Source organism: Coturnix japonica, chromosome 23, assembly GCF_001577835.2.
Source record: "Coturnix japonica isolate 7356 chromosome 23, Coturnix japonica 2.1, whole genome shotgun sequence".
Taxonomy (NCBI): Eukaryota; Metazoa; Chordata; class Aves; order Galliformes; family Phasianidae; genus Coturnix; species Coturnix japonica.
In genome coordinates, this window is record NC_029538.1 from 431521 (window position 1) to 441662 (window position 10142).

The 10142-nt window shown below is 49.7% G+C and overlaps 1 long non-coding RNA gene across 1 annotated transcript; it reads left to right on the top strand.

The window, feature by feature from the left end:
* Positions 1–3932: 3932 nt before the first annotated feature.
* On the top strand, positions 3933–9261 carry LOC116654351. The gene is made up of 2 exons (XR_004309547.1): positions 3933–4203; positions 8706–9261. It is a non-coding gene; the product is annotated as an uncharacterized LOC116654351 (long non-coding RNA).
* Positions 9262–10142: the final 881 nt, after the last annotated feature.

The following is a 10142-nucleotide window of genomic DNA, read 5'->3' on the forward strand; positions in this document are numbered from 1 at the left end:
CCCCTTTGCTTTGCACTGTGCCCACCTTAAGCACTCACACTCCAACCCCATCACCTGGGCATCACCACACAGTGGGGTCTGACCTTCTGCCTCCACGTGCAAGCTCAGCACCTTCGTGTTTACTTGCACACCCAGAAAACCAGCTGGGCAGAATGGAGACACTGGGTCCCCTTCTTGGAGCAGAGACCTGCTTTCTGCCTTCAACACAGTGCTACCCAGCCCTATGCAGGGCAGACAGAAAGCTTTAGAGATATTTTCCCTGACACTACCATGGAAATCTCTCCTCTGATCAGTATGCCGGGGTGTGCTCCATTCAGCACACATCCCTTGCGCTGTCCTCTGCCAGCAGCCTTGCATAGAGCTGCCTTTCAGCTCCAGCCCTGCTTTTGTTCCAGCCTCTCCTCTCCCCAGAGGAGTCATTAACTCCACGTCGGGGCTGCTTTTGCCACCAGCTCAGCGTGACAGTCACTTTCTGTGACATTGGCTCTTGTTTTTTTGCCCAAGTCCCTTTCTGTCCCTGGTTGGAACAGCGCTTCCATCTGGATGCAATCTAGCCCTCGTGTCACTGCAGGAAGTGGGGAGGAAGCCTCTGGTTCTAGCAAAGGAGAGCTCTGTTATTGAGGACAGTTTGTCTGGGAATGGTGAGAATCGGATCCCAGCTCTTGCAGCACTCTGGGGTCACGGCGGATGTGACCTCTCTACATTCATCAGCATGTGAGAACCCAAACAGGGTCTCCTTTTCCTCTCAAAATCTCCCCTTTGTCAGGCAAAGGAGCTGTTCTGATCTAGAGTGAGGGATGCAGCCAGGAGGAAAAAGACAGCATGGGGGGGTTCCTATGGCACCTGTGCAATGGCATTTCTTCTCAAGAAGCTGCTGACCTGCAACACCTGAGCAGTCCTGACCTAGGGGAAGCACCTCTGCAAAGAGTGGGCTGCAGAGATGCACAGCACCAGGAGAGGCTCCCACTCCATCATCTGCTCCTGGAGTGTCTCCCTCTGCAGGAGGAGCCCAGCTCCTGACTCTTCCCCAGGGATAATGTAAAAGTGATGGTGTCCCTGCTGTGGGTTGTGAATGGTTGCTGACCTTGCTGTTCACCTCCATCCACCCCACTATGCCTCTGCAGAGGCTATGGGGAAATAAAAGGAACGGTGATTGTGCATCTGATTTTAATGGCTCTGACTGTGATGGAGCCATCTGCCCAACCAGCACAGGGACCTGTGATGCCCTGATCTACCCTGGGGAACTGCTGCACTCAACACTCTGCTCCTCATTGACATGAACCAAGCATCCTCCCCATGCCTTACTGCCCATTTAAACGGGGCTGCAGTGCCCTCCACACTGGCAGCCCTCTGCACACTCGCAAGGGAAACTCTTTTCTACATGCAAGGCCACACTGCATCGCTACCTGTCACTTGCTCTCAAGAAGACCATAAATACATGTCAATTATCTTGTCCAGGACACCCATCTCAGGCAATCGTATTTTTAATAAACTATAATGCTATGCAAATTGGACTTGATGTGTGTTTCTCTTTTTGCATCTCAGAGACATTTGTGCGTGCCGGCAGACACAGCAATATTGTGTTAGCTCCCTCGCTGCTGTGGCACTGGGTGTATAAGTGTGATTTATTTGCCTCTTACAGCACCAGCTGAGCGTGCCTCATGCCCAAGATGCTGCAAGGTTCCTTTTTTCCTTTTACCAGCAGAAATGTGTTGCAAAGAGACCTTCTTCTTCCTTACAAAGCTTATCAGTAGCTGATGGGGGGGACCAGAATAACACAGAGAGGCACCAGAATTTCTGATGCCTTTCCCTTCTGTATGAAGATGCCATCCGCTTGCAGCACCAGCTGACACAATGCTGTATTTTCTAGTCACAAATCATCCCAGAATTCATCTTAGAAGCAACAGAACCGAAACCAAGTCATGGCTTACCAATTTATTAGCAGCAGCTTTAGGGCACTTAACTAGGAACAAAACCATTGCATGGCATGGTAAGAAGGATGGAGAAGACAACTATGTGGTTTATAGGGTGAGAGGCCTTACATAGTGTCAGGGGAGATACAGTTTGGGTGTTAGGAACAACTTTTTCTTCTCAGAAAGAGTGGTGATGCAGCTGCCCCGGGAGGCGGGGAATCATCATCCCTGCAGGGGTTAAAGAAATGTGGAGATATGACACTGAGGGACATAGTCAGTGGGCACGGTGGGGGTGGGCTGGGTTATGTTAGAGGTCTTTTCCATCCTGAATGACTCTATGAGTCTATGAGACTGAGTGCAGCGAGGCAAAGGCGCAACCTCTCCAATCTCTCTTTCCTGGAGAGCAGTTCAGAGGGGGAAAAAGAAAGCAAAGAACAACTAGGATTTATGAGAATGGAGCCACTCGAGCCCCCCTCCCCAGCCTTCTGACAAAGCAGAGCTTCACCCAGACGTTTTATGGGCTCAGCGTGACGCTCTCCATAGAGACGGAAATGTTTATTTAGCCAAAACCCGACGTGCCCCCACCGAAAGGCCCCGTCAGGCCGTTCTCAATCTGTCCTGATTTATACAAAGCCGGGAGCTGCAGCCCAGCCTCTCTCACCCCTGCAGAGGGAATTTCTTTCTCCCACTATTGGACGCTTTAACTGCGGCAGTGCTGGGAGCTTTGCCCAGGGCCGAGGAACTGCTGCAAGCAGCAGAGAAAGGTCAAGGGATGGAAATGGAAACATGCCCTAAAAAAGAAGAATTCCCGGGAGTGGGTTCTGGGCAGAAGAGGTTGTTTGTCTCCAGCTGTTTACAGCGGGAGAAGCTGCTGAGGTTCCCAAATGATCCCAACAGCGTTTTTACAGCCTGTTCCTCCACTGACCTTCTGGTTATTACCCACCCAAGAGATTTAATGTGTTGGAGGTGGGGATGCTCCCCCTTCACCCCTTTCTGCTTTGTAATGGGCTGCATCTGCAGAGCAGAGCTGCGGAGTCGGGGGGGGGGGGGGGGGGGGGGGGGGGGGGGGGCTGCGGGGAATCCCGGATGCGATTAGCAGAGCAGGGATCCCATCAGTGAGGAGGAGCTCAAAGGGATTTTGCTGGGGTGCTTCGGAGGAGCATCAATGCATGGGGAGAAGGTGGTTGACTCCCAGCTGCAGGCAGTGGGGTTTTGTGTAGCTCTTTGGGGGTCTCTAAAGCCGACCCCAGGTTGCAGGCCTCCCTCCCCCCCCCCCCATCCTGGCACAGCTCACACATGTTCTGTTTGCTTCACGTTTGCTATACTTCGCATTTGGGATTTACCGAGGTCAGTGCCTGTGGCTGAGAAGCGATGTAAATGCGGGTTCAGAGCAGCCAAAGGTTGGGCTCTGCAATATCCACTGGAAGCAAGGTTACAGCAAAGAGGAAAACAAAGCATGAAACCCCCCCCCCCCAGGTTCCTGTTTTCTCACCACGATCCCTCTTACCTCAAACCCTGGAAAAACACTGAGCCCTTTGACAGGGAGGACAGCTCACATCCCAGCAGGGTTGTGTGCACCCAAGCCATGAGTGGGCCTTTAATTAAGTGGATTTAGATCACAGATGTACAACAGGCTGTGGATCCTTCCTCGGTGCCTCTCAGCATATCCTCAGCACCCTGTGGCTCAAAGCTTTGCAGGTGGTTGTGTGGGTCAAACCCAGGGCTCCAGCACCCGTGTAATGTAAATTATCAGAAATAAGGTATATGGGTTACAGGAGAAAATTGTTCTTTTCCTGCTGAGGATCCATGCTGAGGCCAATGAAAACGTGTGGTCCCATGTGGAGACATCAATAAGGGCCACCTACACACTGATAGGAAATTATCTTTGTTCTGGGAGACTCTATGTAAATATTTATCCCCCCTACAGTCTCCACTGCAACAGCCCCATCCAAGATGCTAATGGTCAAAACCCGGGGCTGGTCCTGCTTGTTGGTGACCTGCCAAACCCTTCAAGAACCTCAGCTGAGCAGTGCTTAGGGAGGGGGACGAAGGCTGCTTCATCCAGCAGCAGACGCAGAGAAAGATGATGGCCAACTCTCAGGAAACCAGATCTCCCCTAATCCCCAAATTGTGTCTCCTGTGGATCGTTAACCAAACATCTTGTCCACGGCTTAATTGCAGCCAATTATGCCAGCAGGGAAAAGTGCATCTTCATTGTCTGGACACAGAGCAAAGCTGAGCAGGAAAGCTGGATCAATCTACTCAAAGAAAATGTAACAAATGGGGCTTTGTGAGTATCTTTCTCTTCTTTTTTTGTTCTTTCCCCTCCTCCCCTTCCCCCCCGCCCCCGCCCAACCGCCCCTCTTTCTTTTTTCTTTTCCTTCTCTGGGCTTCTTTCCAGGCCCAACAAATCTGGGGCAAGCGGTGATGTGGGGGAGCAAATTTAGGTCAAACAGAGGGAAAACACCAGGCGAATTAAAAAGGAACTGAGTCCACGCAGATTTAAAGTGTGTCTTTTCAACTTCTTAAACACGGAATGAATGTCTTAGCTGAAAAGGTCAGGCTGGAGGTGAAAAGAAAATAGCGGGGTCTTTTTCTGTGCTCTGTGGATGGGGGAAGGGGGAGGTGTTCAGGAGGTGTGTTGGTGGCTCAGTCTGTTACTATTCACTACGAAGGGAGCACCATCCCCCCCAGTGCATCCCAGTCCTTCCCAGTGCCTGCTGGCAGCCAGAGCAGCTCCTTCTGCTTGTGCCTGCCTTTACATTCAGCTGAGGTTTTGCAGCTGTTGGGGAAGTTCCTCCAGTTTGGCCATTTCTCCTCTGCTTGGTGTGTACTTCATTGTAGGACACTCAGTTTTACAGATTCTCTCAATTCACAGCCATGCATTTCCATCACTTAGGCCTTCCGTCACTCATAGCATTTCTATTGAATGGACTGCGTGTGCTACAAGGAGAGGGAGTCCTTCCTGATCCATCCAGCCTCTCCCAAGGGTTGGGAGAATGAAGAGGTGTCCCCGAGCTCCAGGATCTCATCCCAAAGCAGCAGGATGCTGTGGGGATACTGAGCACCAAGGCTTGATCCTGACACGGGTAGCTGGTTTTGCAATCAGACCTCTGAGCTGATTAAAGGGATGGAGGGTCAAATAGAGAGGAAAACTTAGAGCGAGAGCAACGGAACTACTCAAATGTGTGGTAAGAAGGTGGAAAAGCAGACATGGGTCCAGCACATCCAGGGAACAGACCAGCCAAGGCAGAGGAAGTGTCAAAGAGTGAATCTGTGTGTTTTCTATTAAAGTGCTCTGAAAGGCAGACAATTCACCATGTGTCTGCCTCATCTCCTACACCAATTAATTCAGCAATAGAAATGCCTCACACAGGCTCATCAGCCACACTCTTTCTTTCATGACTGCTTTCCATCAGCTTATACATATTTAAAATACCTCAGTCCTTGATGTGCAGCGCTGGGGAAAAAAAAAACACCCTTTCTGAAGAAGTCAGAAGCCAAAAGAGTCCATTACTTTACACTGTTACAAAGGATAATCAGATGGTGATGTTCACATCCAGCCCTTGACTGGTGGCAACCAAGAATCACCACTTTCTAACTGCGTTTTTAACAGTTTTCTATTAAAGGGTTTGGGGAACAGGGTCACTTATTTTCATCTCAGGATCCCCATCACTGGTGCTTGATGATCCTACAGTGAGGGCTGGACCACACAGGCTTGCTCAGAGAGACATAAAGAGGAGTTCCTGCAGGTCCCAACTGGAAGGTGATGCTAAAGGTGGGCCTCATGCTCAGAGGTACACGGACATGGGAGCCCGAATTTCAGTTAAAACAGCAAAGAAACGAAGTTGCCCATAGGAATGGGAGCTTCCCCAGTTTTCATAGCAGTCCCTTGTGAAAGTCCCGAGCCTGTGCATGGTCACCTCCGAAAGCTGCAAGGAAGGGATGTCAGCAGGTGGTGCTCTTCCCTTGAAATCTCAGCCCCAGCCTATGGGATTAGGGGAAGCTCCCACTGCTCCGGGCATCCTTCTTAGTGGTGAGATATAAAACAGAGGTCTTGACCGCTCATGACCATTAAACTGCTTGGAGAATTGACTGTAAAAATAGCCCCTTCAATCAACAGCTCCATTCCCTCTGATATGTCCTAGCTATGAGTAGAGGCTTTATCACATTTAATACCCGTACAGAAATTGTTAGTGCCTATATACAGAGCCAGTGGGATGGATCTGATGCCCTCCTGCCCCAGACAAGGGGTTTGGTGCTCCCCTATGCTCATAATTGGTTGCATACGAGGCCCCAGCTTGATGGCAGGTCAGCTCCCACTGCTTGTCATCTTCCAGCTGGACACGTTCCTCGCAGGCAGTGGCATTTTGCGGGTCTTGGGGATGGTGTGTGTTTGTCTGCGGGGGATGCAGCACAAGCAGTGATGTGTGGAGCGGGATGCTCCCAGCGCGGCTGTCACATTTCTGGTGTCAGGAGCACCAGTGAAGCTGACAGCTGGGGATGGAGGAAAAACAACAATACAAACTGAGCCTAATTGGTCTGAAGGACTTGGAACGCAAACAGAGGAGCTGGGATACCCGAGTCTGCTGGTCAGGGTGGTGACATCTACTTGGGAAGACCCCAGAACACCAGGACTGTGCTCTGATCCCTCCAGCTGCTCTCTGCAGCCTCCAGGTCTCATGGTTGTACAGATCAACCATCAGCCTGCGCACATGGCATGGAACCAGGGAAATGTGGCTGCTTTCTACCAGGCTTCCTGACCCACTGATATTCCTGGCACAGGTTTGCAGCTCTTCTGGCCAGCTGACATCTTTCCCTCTCATGCAGTGTCTGGATATTGCTTAAATCGTTTTTCTCCAGGAGGGGTCTGAGCCTCCTCTCACCACCTCTGGTATGAACAGCAGATATTTGGGCAGAGGAAGAAATCCAATCTTGCCCTCCAAAAAGCTCCTAAGAGCAGTATGATGATGCAAAGAGCAGAGCAAAGGAGTTTGAGCTAGTAGCTAATTTTTACAAAATACATAATTTCTTCAGAAATCCTTTGGGAAAGCACAAGAAATCCATTCAGGCTGTGAGCAAGAAATACAATAGACCCCGGGTGCATGAGCCAACAGACAGCACTATTTGTATGCACTGCCAGTCTCCAGCAAAACCGCTTTACTATACAGACCTTTCTCAATAGGGAGCACTGTTGGGGGGGGCATTTGTTAAAAGCACCATGTTCTCCTTCAGAGTGAGAGCCAGGACTTTGCAACAACCCTTGGAAAAAATGGGGGTTATTTATTGAAGCACTGGTCCAGCAAAAGCAGATGTGATGGCATCTATTGATATTTGATGAGAGTTTTGCCAAGGGGCAGGAAGTATGTTGTTAAATAAGAAGAGTACCTATTATAAGAAAGACAAAACTCCACTACTGTCCCCTGCTGTCCCATGTAGTCCATGATTCTGTTTCCATCTGTTGTTTCTCATTGCAGACTTCAAGTGCTGAGCTTTTTGGAGGTAGAAGCTGTCTTTTTACTTATAACTGTCAAACGCAGAGCACAGCTGGGCCTGATCTTGGTCTCAGTGTTGCTCTACCAATAACAAACACCACCAGTTGTCATGAATTAGGGCATACTGCAAACACTGAGGGAGGGCAGGGAAAACACAAAGGCATCCGAAGAGATTACAGCTGACAAGAAACTGGTGGAAAAGTTTGGTTTGTGATGAATGCCTCTGAAATTGCTGGAAGAGGAGGTGGGGAGCAGTGGAACAGTCTGTAATTTGGAGTGAAATCTGTCTTGCTACCTTTATCCACCTGAGATTAGGATTCATGGGGAGGCTGTGGGATTTCAGTGCTTTGTGGGGGAGGTAGCAGTAGCTCTGCAACTCCATTCCCCATCCTGACATCTCCCTGTTCCTTTGCCAACTTCTTCTCCTGTGTCATCTGAGTACAGCCCAACCAAACTCCAGGTTCTTATATGCCCCAGACACTGAAGATTGTTCCTTCTGTTTTAAGAAGAGATAAATAGTCCAGATTAATTCTGCTACATCTACATCAAAGAGATCCAGCAGCAGCTGTGCACCCGGATGCAGGAGCATGGAGCAGGCTGGAGGATCTCTGGCCCATCCCTCTTCTTCTGCATTCATAGCTCCCAATGAATATTTTACAAGGCTTGAAATATTTACAGTTGGGTCTGACCTTTTTTGTTGCTGATCCATCACGCGTGGCTGGATGTGATCATTTCATAGCGACATTTACTGAGCCGTGAAAAAGTCACAAACTCCACCAAAGCCATTCCCATGTTCAGCTCAAAGGCATATAGTGTTGACCCCAAGAGAACCACTGGGTCAGTCCCACCAAGCAAGGGATGCCCACATGCTGGGAGCTCCATCCTGCACACCAGAAATACTCCAGCTGAGATGAGTGGACTTACCCAGTGCTCTCTGCCCAAGGCTCTTATGTGTGTTTGAAGTTTAAAGGTTCTCAATAGGTCCCAGTATATAGCAGGTGTGCAGATAGGATTTCCTGAGGCACGGAGATTGGTCAGGGAAAGGGAAGGGAAGCTGATTCTCCAGTCATTTATGGAAAGGGCAGAGAGTTCTGGGAGGAGGAAAAATGATGCAGATGCTACTTGTAAAGCCAAGGGATTTTTGTTTGGCTGATTTACAGCAGTTCTTCAAAATCAGCTCTTGGCCTGGTCAGAATAATTCTTTTGTAACCATTCAGCATTGCAAACTGTCATCCTAAAACACACAGTCAAGACACAGTGGTTTAACACTTGGCTTAACTACATCCCTCACTTCTAGGTCAGATTCAAGCGTCCTCAAAGAGATGACCTTCTGATCTCCACTTCTGCCTCTCTTTGTAGCTGAGTGCAAAAAGTTCTGGGAAGAGCTCATCCTCACCCCTGCAACCAGCTGTCCCACCAAGGCTGCTTCCTGGGACCAGTTCCAGCCTGAACATCTCAGTCCATTGCAGCTGGGCCAAACCAGCTCTGCCTTCCCAAAGCTGCTCTCAGCTCCTCTCCCATCTGCTGCTTTCTGGCACAGAGGCAGCAGCAAGGCAGAGCCTTGGGTACCTGCCACCAGCCCCGTTTTGCATTCAAAGCCATCTCACATGTTGTCTTGAGCACCCACTCGGCCCAGAGCAGCTGCAGTTCCAAAAAACCCCCACAGAAAATGTCAGAAGATGATACTCAGGGCAATATTAAGCACAAGTGACTGGGCTGTGCAACAGCAAAGCTCCCAGCTGCACAGTCCTCAGCTTCTCTGCCACAAGAGAGAAACTGCTAACCCTGTACTGACTTTGAGCTCATTTGAATCAAGTGTTAATAAAGCCTCCTTCTGATGCTTTTTCTCCTTCTCCCTTTTGCAGTTTATTTTCTCTGTTTTCTCCTTTTTCTCCCTCTGCCCCTTTCCCCTAAAGAAATGAGCTAAGGATGAGAAGTATCTGTTTTCTGTTTGCTCTGTGGCTATCATTACTGTTCCCTGTGCCTCTGCTGTCTGAATTCTGCAGACAGGGCGCAGTAAATGGGATGTTTAATCTTGCTGTCAGGCCCATACATCATTCCCCAGGTTCCTTCTGGGGTAACAAGAGCAGCTCAATTGACAAAACAAGCCAAGGAATGAATAAACCAACAGAAAGCGTTATTAATCCACCCAGAGAAGGGAGAAACACACCCCTGTGTCTCCTGATTCCTATTCCTTCTCTGAAGAGGAGGACGTTGCTCTGAGCACACGTGCATTTTCTGCAGCTTTGCCCCATGTTGGTCATTGCCTCTGCTTGAGGCATGGGAAGTAGTTTCCCCTCCCCCTGTGAGTCTCATTTCCAGGGTGAGATGGACTTAATTTGTGTCTCTTCCAGGCAGCAGCATCTCAGAAGTGCCTGATGTGCTGTGAGGTGTAGCTGTCACCAGGAATAAGGGCTCATTAAGGTGATGGAGGCCTGAGTGGAAGTGGCAAGCAAGGGCTGCATTTCAGGAGCTGCACTCCCAACAAATCCATCTGCTTACTGCCGGTGGGAGGGGTCCCTTCAGGTACCAATTGCATCCCGAGGGGCAGCAGCTCACACAGACATGGGAGGGATATTTCTCTCTGTGCTTTCAAGCTGAAAAACAACCTGTCAAACTGAGCTCCTCTGGCTGGAGCTGAACCATGAGCCACTGGTGAGGTATTGGAACAGGCTGTCCAAGGAGGTGGTAGAGTCACTGTCCCTGGAGGTGTTCAAGAAATGTGGAGATGTGG